The 9,993-nt window shown below is 39.4% G+C and overlaps 1 long non-coding RNA gene across 1 annotated transcript; it reads left to right on the top strand.

The window, feature by feature from the left end:
- The first annotated feature begins 7,917 nt into the window (after positions 1-7,917).
- On the top strand, positions 7,918-9,694 carry LOC148010335 (uncharacterized). The gene is made up of 2 exons (XR_015689515.1): positions 7,918-7,962; positions 8,126-9,694. It is a non-coding gene; the product is annotated as an uncharacterized LOC148010335 (long non-coding RNA).
- Positions 9,695-9,993: the final 299 nt, after the last annotated feature.

Below are 9,993 nucleotides of genomic sequence, written 5' to 3'. Positions count from 1 at the left end.
CTCCATAATTCTTAGACTTTATCAATGGAAGAGCATATTACAATGTGTTAAGAGACACAAGTAATGACAATGTGAAAACAAACTATGTAAAGACTATGTCTGAGTTGATGTCAAACTTCAATCTTCTTATTTTTGGGTTGTCAATACTTCTTCAATCTTTCTAGGTCCTTCCCCTCCTTGATTTGATGCTGGGACAGTAGATCAGAGTGGCAATGGGTTGCTCGAGGTGTGTGGCAGGAGAGAGAAAATGATGAGATTTTTGTGCTTAGGTGAAAATGGCTATGGAGTCACAATTAGGGTTTCTGATAGTGGCATGGTTTTTTTAACATTGCAAGAGCTATAATTGATGACTTTTGAAACCTTTTTTTATGAGAATGAAGTTGACTTGATGCTCTATCAAAACCCTATGCTCACAAGATACATCGCGCATCGCAGGAGACAATTCATCAATACGAATAGCACGTAGGCACAAACAAGTCAATCCACGCAATGTTGAAGTTAGGGAGGCTCAATGTCATATTGTGATGTACCAAGGAGGAGCGCCCTAAAGTGATGAAGAGATCCTCAAAAGAAATCATGAGCTGAAATGGCCTCTACTGTGAGATCCAGGGACTCCAAGCAAGGTATGTCCTGCAGGTCACAATTGCAAGCTATGCAAGTGGTTGAGAATTTTGACAATGCTGAGCCTATAGTTGCTTGATGTCAATGATTGAGGTGACCAGAAGAAGTTCTAGAAGTAGAAAACACTTTTCTAGAAGGAGGATCCAGGAGATTTGACTTGTGGAGTGAGATATAAGAGCTTCAAGTTGACAGGGTGAAGTTAGCTATGGCTGCCATGTAAGCTCAAGTGAAGGTAGAGTTGAGAGATGAAGTCATGGGCTGGAACTGAGCTGACTAGAGTTGAGAGAGAGCAGAGAGAGCTAAGAGAAGCTAAGCCATGCTCGACTATGCTCTGATACCATGTTGAAAAACACAGATCTAGAACATGGCTTGAGGTGGAAGCTATGGAGGTTGGAAGAGAAAGAGTGAGTTCAGACATGGATGACTATTACATAAGTGAGTTAGGTTCCAAGATGGAAGCTTGGACTCATAAACACAATCTTGTGTATAGATTGACAATGACACAGAGACTTTACTGAAGGAAAAAAGTACTATGACATTGCATTATAAAAGAGAGCAAGTACAATGTTTTATAGGAAACTGGATGGTAGCAGTTCTCCTACTATGCTTATGGGATTCTAGTCCTGAGCCCTCACTGCTCCTTCCAAACAGACTGAAGTAGGTGTGATTGCAAACATCTCAACATCTCCCACAATTTGAGTAATATTATCAGTGCCTTGAGCATTTTCCATATATGCAATTATAGTATTCAGTGCCGTATACCACTTGTAAGTGCTTGACTCCCTACAAACCACTCACTTGTTTATGATAGTTTTAGTCCAAGAACATGTAACAATAATTGTCAATAATAACCAAGGTATCTCAACTCATAGACATGCCAAAAAATCCCCCAAACATGTAGCAAAACATCTAGATATAGTGGCGTTCCAAGTAGATAGCATACCATTTTATGTAGGTGTTTTCCAACGACTTATTACAAACAATAGCCTGTGTTTAACCAGCCATAAATCCTCTACACAAACTGAAGTATTTCTAGCTCAAAATAGCCTCAAACCATTTCAAACAAATACTGTAACCTCTGGGGTTCAATGTATGTAAATATAAGCTTCAGCAAAGTTCAGATAGGCAATAACAATGCCAGACAAAGGCTATAGATAGCCACCCACTCCATAACTAGTAGTGAAATCAATCAAGTTTTAGAGTATTTATAGCCCATAGACATGTCCATATGCATACATGACTTCTATAGACACAATACATCTAGTTGGAGTACTCAAACACAATAGCAAACGACTTTATGGGAGCCCTATCAAGATGTCTCCTAGAGCTGTGTGAAAAACATAGATCTAGAGCATGGCTATGGTGGCTTGAAGACATAGAGTGAACTCATGAAGACATAGAGTTGAAAATAGAATGTCACACAAGTGAATTAGGTTCCAAGATTGAGACTTGGACTCATAAATACAGTCTTCTATGGTTGGACAATGACTCATACACTTGACTGAATGGACAAAAGTACCATCATATTGCATTCAAAATGAAAGGAAAGTACAATGCTTTATAGCTTTCAAGATAGGTCCACTTTTATGCTTTGTGCTTATGGGATTTTGGATAGCCTGCATATCCTTTACCAAAACTACTCTATTCAAAGATGCTACACTAGGTGTGATTGCCTAAATCTCAACACCCCTCCTCAATCACAACTTCAAAGGCACAAAGTGTGTAGAGACTTTAGTGCGTCAGGTGTGGGCACACCACAAACATGGAGAACACCAGAGGCTGTCGCAAAAAAGGCTAAGTGTGGGTACCAAAAACATGGTGGACATCCATAGGCTGTAACAAGGGCCTTAAAAAGTGTATAGAGGTTGTTATGCCAGGTTACATGAGTTTACAAAGCTCATGATAGAAGCATTAGGGCAAGGTTATACAAGGCTTCAAAAAAGTCTATCAGAAAATTGGGAATAAAAGGTCTGGTGAGGATTGTCCTTCTGCTCCTAATGGTCATTTTATTATTATTGTTATTCTTCCTTTGCTCCATGATCTTCTTCTTCTTCTTTTACACCTGCAAGATAGCCCTTTTGAGACCTCTTTGTGGCATGACAAAACTTCTCAATGTGTTTGGTCTTTTTGCAGAAGTCACAAAATGGCTAGTCCTTTTTTCCTTTGTTCTTGACTGACATACAACATTTGTTCATCCTTAGAAGTACTTGACTCTTCTTTATTTTGATCTTCTTTTCTTCTTTCAATACAAAAGATTTAATGTCAACCAATTTATGGTTTGGTGTGTTCATTAAAGTGGTTGAAACATTATCATAATCAGGAGGCAAACTTTTTAGCAAGACATCAATACATATATCTTCATCCATTTTCAAATTTATTCCTACAAGATGGGTTAGAAGACTTTCCATGTAGTTTAGATGGGATGCTAGGATGTATGAGGCTTCATATCAAGTAAAAAAAATTCAATTAGTAAACCATACTTTGAGGACTTGGACTGTGTACCAAACAAGGTATCCAATATTTTCCGTGCATCATGGGATGTGTCACAGTTATCCACATGATGGATGTAGTTGTCATCCAATTCAAGCTTTATAATGGCTTGATCCTTGCCATCTCCTTTTTGCCAAACAACTGCAAGAGTTTCATTCTAAGGCTTCTTCTCTCGTCCATTAGTGATAGCCCATAGGCCCTTCTTCATTAGGATGAGCTTGATGTAGTTTTGCAAGGTGTGAAACTCGACTCCTTTGAAGCGACATGTTAGTGAGTCTTTGCCCATGTTGGATGGCTGGAGCAACAGCAATCAACACCAAATTCTCAAATTTGAGCAACAAAAGAGTTGATCTTGAGTGTGCTAGCAAGCACAAGTGCCAAAATGCACTAGGTTAGTATCAAGCTTGGGTAAGTTACTCATGAATATATGTGTGCATCACGTGGGTTCAAAATAAAGTATTTTTAAAATACTATTTTTATATATTTTTTACATATAGAAGGATGTAATATAAATGATTTTTTAATAGATTGAATAGAAAAGGGTTATGTTTTATTCATGAAAAGTTCATAGATAAGGATATTTATAAATAGGCCTTGAACGCACTTGATGTAGAGGATATACATATAGTAACGTCTCCGAGGTATCAAGAGATACTAGCTATGAAGAACTAGATGTCAAGCTTGATGATGATTCTTTGATGCTTGTCTTGTAATTTGAGTCCTCTCCTTACTATTTTGATGCCCAAATGTTTGCTAGGAATTGAGTCAAAGTGGTAGAAACTCCAATAGGTGAAGTTGAAGTGTTTTATGAGATTGAAGGAACTTGGATATGGTTGCCCCTTTAGAATTTCTTGACAGGGGCCTAATTTTTCACTTATTGCAGCTCACAGAGATGGCCATTTTGAAAACACTTTGAGTAGCAGAGAGCTTAGGTGTAGAGCTTCTAGAGCCCTATGGTCTTGGTGGGAATTGCACTGCGTGGAGAGAGAACGATTGTATGGACAGAACCATGCATAGATCAGGCAGTGACTTAAAATTCACACAATGCTGGAGTTGTAGACCACCAATGTCTATGATTGAGGTGTTAGGAGGAAGTGCCCCGAGGCTAGGAAGATATGCCCAAAAGAAAGCTTGAGCTGAGATGGCCTGATTGAAGAGATCCAAAGGCTCCAAGGTGGGTAGGTGCAGTCTGGCTATGGTTGCCACAAGGTGGAAGATGAAAATGAAGTCATGAGTTGACACTAAGCTAGACAGAGATTGAGAGAGACTGAGAGAGTAGAGAGAAGAGCTGAGTTGAGCTAAGCCATGCTTGACTGAGCTCTGATACCATGTGAAAAACATGGATCTAGAGCATGGCTATGGTGGCTTGAAGACATAGACTGAACTCATGAAGACATAAAGTTGAAGATAGAATATCACACAAATGAATTAGGTTCCAAGACTGAGACTTGGAATCATAAACACAGTCTTGTGTAGTTGGACAATGACTCAAACTCAAACACTTGATTGAATGGAAAAAAGTACCATCATATTGCATTCAAAATGAAAGGAAAGTACAATGCTTTATAGCTTCATGATAGATCCACTTTTATGCTTATGGGATTCTGGATAGCATGCATATCCTTTACCCAAATTAATCTATATAAAGAGGCTACACTAGCTATGATTGCCTAAATCTCAACAAGCTGTATAATGTATTACAATAGTAAAAGCACAATCATACTGAGGTTAATGTAGCCCCAAAACAACTCAAAATTATCCCAGAGCACTACCATAGTAACTAGGTATCAAGAAAATTCCAAATAGGCATCAACAAATTCATAAAAACCATGCCAACATGAAGACAAATCCTCTTACTGTCAATGAAAGATAGTAGCCTATTATACCAAACGGATATGCTTCAGTAACTAGCAGTACATTAGCTCAAAACAGAGCAATCATTGGTGAAATCATTCCAGATATCATCCTAGAGAAATCAAGCATCAATATTACATTATAGAGGCTTTATTGAAGTATAGACACATCAAATGCTTCCTAAATACAAAGTTTCAAGCATTCAATTTGATGTACATAGCCAATGGCTGAACTTAGGAAGCTCAACCTGATGCCAAGATAAAAACCATCAATGCACAGAGAGTGACCAATGCCTTTGCCACAATTGCAATGTGTATAAATGTAAAGAAGCCTAAAAACACCTATTGTTCTTGTATTAAACATCCACTTTGCATAGGTATGTGCTAGATATCTCAAAATTTGTGAAGAATTTGAAAAAACTTTCATCTATAAAGTTGTAGATCATATCAAAACAGGTAGGGATTGCAGGCTGTTTCTCTAGAATCCATTTCTAATGTAAGATATGGCTTCTACAAAAAAAACAGGCTACTACAGGAACACACCAATTTGATGACATGGCTATTCTACTCGAAACATTAGCCTTAATGCACATAACCCAAGGCTCCAATACAAGCCAATGAACCCCCTTTGCAAGCCTCAATAGGCTCTATTAGGTGTAAACTCTAGAAACACTGATACATATCACATCAAGTGCAAGCTATGGCTATCAATGAACCTTTATAGGGTTCCTTCCCAAGCTACATGTCATAGTCATCTTCTAGCTTCCAAATTCTTCAAGTCTGAGCTTTTGTGTACCATGAATCCAAGCTAACCTAGCTTTGATACCATGTCAAAGTTTTAGACAAAGAGAGAAGGACATAGACATTCAAAACCCACACATAGAGTAAAGTACTCTCATGTTCTTCTCTTCATTATTCATAACTCATAGACTAAAATCTAGTCTTACACACCTAACACTCTAGTCTACTAACTGACTATGTCACTGACCACAGTTGAGTCTCTGACTTGTTTATTGGACACACATGACAGATCATGAGCTTGAATCTCAATAGCCAATTGTCAGATTGGTTATTTTTCTTGGTCAACATCTTGAGGACCATTATTTTATTGAGCGACAATGAGTTTTTGGGTGGGTGGAGTGGAGTACAATTTTTATCTTGTTGAGTGATGAGAGGTGAGGTTAAGATTTTAATCAAATCAAATAATTGTGTTTGCATTTTTCATGATGGACACATGTAGATAGGCTAGGCACTCTATTCTCCAATGCATCCATTCTTTTTGTGCGGAGCATTGCTTGTTTGATGGCATATCATGGGTTCGATGTTGCATCTTCCCTCAATGATTTGTATGATTAAGCACGGAGTTCAATTTTAAGCATATCTTCAATTAGGACACATTGCATGGAATCAAGTAGGTATATTGGAAGAAAACAACTTATGAAGACATAGAGAAGATTTGGAAGCTATATGTTCAATCGTTCTTATGTGGTGATATAGTCAAAGTAGCGAACTATTGGTGAAGGGATCAATAACTAGTTTGATCATTAAAGTGAACATTAGGGAAGTTTTGAGGTCTCAAAAATGCCTTTTAGGAGATAGAGAGAGAGTGCTCTAGACCAATAGGAGCAGAGTATCCGTAATGGAAGTTCTAATTTAAAAAATACAAAAAATTATATTACAAAAAGATATATATATATAATAATATTACAACTTTGTATTATCAATATCTTTTTTTAGCCTCTTATATTCGTGATTATGATAATCTTTGCACTAATGATATACAGTCCTGGCTACTTTTATTTAATGATATGTTTGGATTAATAATAATGACATGTTTAATTTAAATTCAAATTAATAAAGAGCTTGGCACTTATTTTTTTCCCTCCTTTCTTTTATCCGTCTCGTGTTTTTCCCTCCTTTGTGATAACTTAGTCCTGTGTGTGTGTGTGCGCGCACACACACACGTTGTCGTGTTGCTGCGCATCCGAGTCGTATACACCTCTATTTCTTTTGTTGTGCATTTGTGTTAATTTCCGCGTGTGATTCATTGTTTGTGTGATGCATTTTAATAATCCGCATCCAATGTTTATATTCTCTTAGTGCATGCGCATGATTTTGTTTGGATGCATGATGTGCGTGTATTAGAAAAATATGAAAAACTGATGCCAAAGGATCTTTGTCCTGCTGCTATTTGTTCTAGCTCTATGTGCAATGACAGTCTTTAAGATCACCACATGCTATACATCTCGGTATGAAGGTCAAAAACCAGGAACTTCAGGGTTGAGGAAAAAGGTTACTGTTTTCAAACAACCAAATGAAGTTACTTTTGTTTCTGCAGTCAAAGTTTGCTCCAACATGACAGCCTTGGTGCAAGTGTTTTGAAGATATGCTACAAGAAGGACATTTAAAGGAGGAAGCAGAGTTGCTGCAAGATATGCCTCTTGCAAATAATCTTGGTTGCTTGGATGTCAATGTTAAATTAATGCAAAAGGCATGGTGACATATTGCTAGCACAGCAATGCTTTGACAAAAATTATGCTCATGTTAGACTTTTATAAAAGTGCTCGAATGCGGGAAGAAGCTAATGAGATACAGAAGATGCGACAATGTTCCATGAGATTACATAAGAAGCTAGGAGAAGCTTTTGTTGAAATTTTCCACAGACTCTATGGTTTTGTGGCAGGAGACAAAAGCTGCATGGATTCTCGAGACATATACACTAAAATCAAGAGATTGGAGTTTCAGATAAATGAGGAAGGTCGCTTGCCTAATTTTGACATGTGAACAAGAAAAAGAAAAACTAAAAATAGAGGAGAAAAGGAAGGGGAAAAGAGACTAATTCGGGAGAGAATTCGAATAGTGAATGGAGGGAAGAACTGACGCCATGGAGGAAGCTGTCGGTTCAGAATTGGAAGGAATGATGTGAAGAATAGTGAAGAAAGATAAAAAAGAAAGCTCCCGAATCAGAATGGCGGCAGTCTGTCTCTCACAATGGCAGGTTCTGTACATAACTTCTCTCTGGAAGATGGCATTGCTTTGGTCATGAATCATTACAATTCACGCAAGTCTAGTGAAATACTGAGAGGGGCAATCAATCGATATTATACCCCCTGGTGTTGATGCTAATGGAAAGCCTCACTGATTTTTGACGGATTCAGCAGAGGACACCTTCAAGCGCTCAGACAAAGCAATGGACAGAGGCGACAGTAGCTCTTCCTGGCTATGGCGATGGTGGGTGCTGCTGTAAGGGGTGTCTCGACGTCTCTATTGCAGCAGCCTCAACAGCATCAGGACGACAGTCTTGTCACGAAGAGCTCGTGGCTGGTCTTCCATCGGTCCTCGTCATCCTCCTTTTCTTCCTCCGGTAGAGTTCTCTCTGCGGGGGCTGCCAGCAGCAGCAAGAATGGCGTCGGTGTAGTCTACCTACTCCTCTCACTTTTCTCTGTTGCTGTTCCTTTGTCGTTCGTGATTTGCGATCGTCTCTCTCTCTCTCTCTGCACTTTTGGATGTGATTGTGAAAGAACCATGGGATACTCGGCAAAGCAACAACAACTACAACACAGGAATTTGCAGTCCCCGGGCTGAACTTACAGAATTGCGCCGGTGCATAGTTATGGTTTTTTCCTCGAATCAAGGAGATGTGCCAAACCCTAGCCTTACCGGCAAACAGCAGGTTAGCTTGTCTTACAGCGGTTTTGGCTTGAGCTCTGCAGCCTACCAGCAAACAGCAGGTGTCCGGACGTCTAGCTTGCTTTACAGCAGTTGTGGCTTGAGGTCTCGCAGCAAGGACATCGACAAATACGTTGAAATCGTTCACCTGCGTGGTGAAATTGGGGACAGAAAATCGAGCTCCCGCATGGTGCGTCCATGGCTGCTGGCACTTTCCAGTAAAGGGGCAATTCGATGAACAGGGGACAGTAATGGATTGCTTCTGGAAGAGAAGATCGATTCATTTTGTTTTTGTCTGTGGCTACGCTGTTGCGTCTGCGTCATCTCTCTGTACAGAATAGCATTGATAGAGATGGCATCCTCGAGCTCTTCCTGTACGTTCAGCTTCTCCAGCCCTAGGGGAAGTCCCACGGTTAGATCTTCCTGGTTCTGCCCATGTTTCCGTTGATCAGCAGACCATCCTCGCCCCTGACCTTTACTTCAATGATCACATCGTCATCCACGGCATCTTCTAAGCTCTTAGCCCGGACTTTTACATGCTTCCTTCGTCCTCAGCTGTCAGATCTTCACCCTTTCCAGAAACTAAAGCTTTCACTGTGCGTGTATGGAAGAAGAGTTTGGGAGTTTTGAAAAGTTATGAGTTCGAAAGGATTGTATAACTTCACTCTGATGTCTTGTTATGGGAATAGTATTACAGTGATTAAGATAGTGCAGAGTGAAGACACCTCAGGCTGATCTTTCGTGGTCTGATGTGATGCTGTATGTGCATACTAGACAATACTGTGGGTGGAACTATGTTGTGTCCTAAAGCTGACAGTACACTGTTCACCAGAGGGAGAATTAATCAACCAAACAGTGCATGCCTTCATTCAGTCAGTCTTGAACATTGGTAGAAGGAAAGAAGACAACAATGTTGCTGTTTGCGTTGCTAAGGAAGAAAGTTTGATGCTTTTGATGGTGCTTTAAGCTCCACAGTAGCTTTGCAGAATAGGCTTCTTCAAGTGTGCTGGATACTGATTCTGATTACTATGCTCATTCTGACCATTATCATTCTGAGTTTCATGTAACTCACTTGACCTGAAATATAATGTATTTTGGCATCAACAATTCAAATTTTCTTCTTAGTAGTCTCTTCCATTGCTGCATCTAGAACCCAGTGTTCTGCAGCCCTTGCGTGAACTCTACGATAACGTGCGCCGTGGATACATAAATTTGACCTTCAAAAGGCATCCAAGCTTCCAAATCACATCCATATCAGTGTTTAACTCATTCCAAAAATATGGAACATGGATTCATACAATCATTAGCAGAGCCAGTTGGATCACTATGCAACAGGCAAATCGTGGGAAAGGCGAAGATA

Source organism: Lygodium microphyllum, chromosome 29, assembly GCF_053477565.2.
Source record: "Lygodium microphyllum isolate KBCC chromosome 29, Lygodium_microphyllum_v1.1.10, whole genome shotgun sequence".
Lineage (NCBI taxonomy): Eukaryota > Viridiplantae > Streptophyta > Polypodiopsida > Schizaeales > Lygodiaceae > Lygodium > Lygodium microphyllum.
This window is presented reverse-complemented; position numbering and strand designations above follow the sequence as displayed.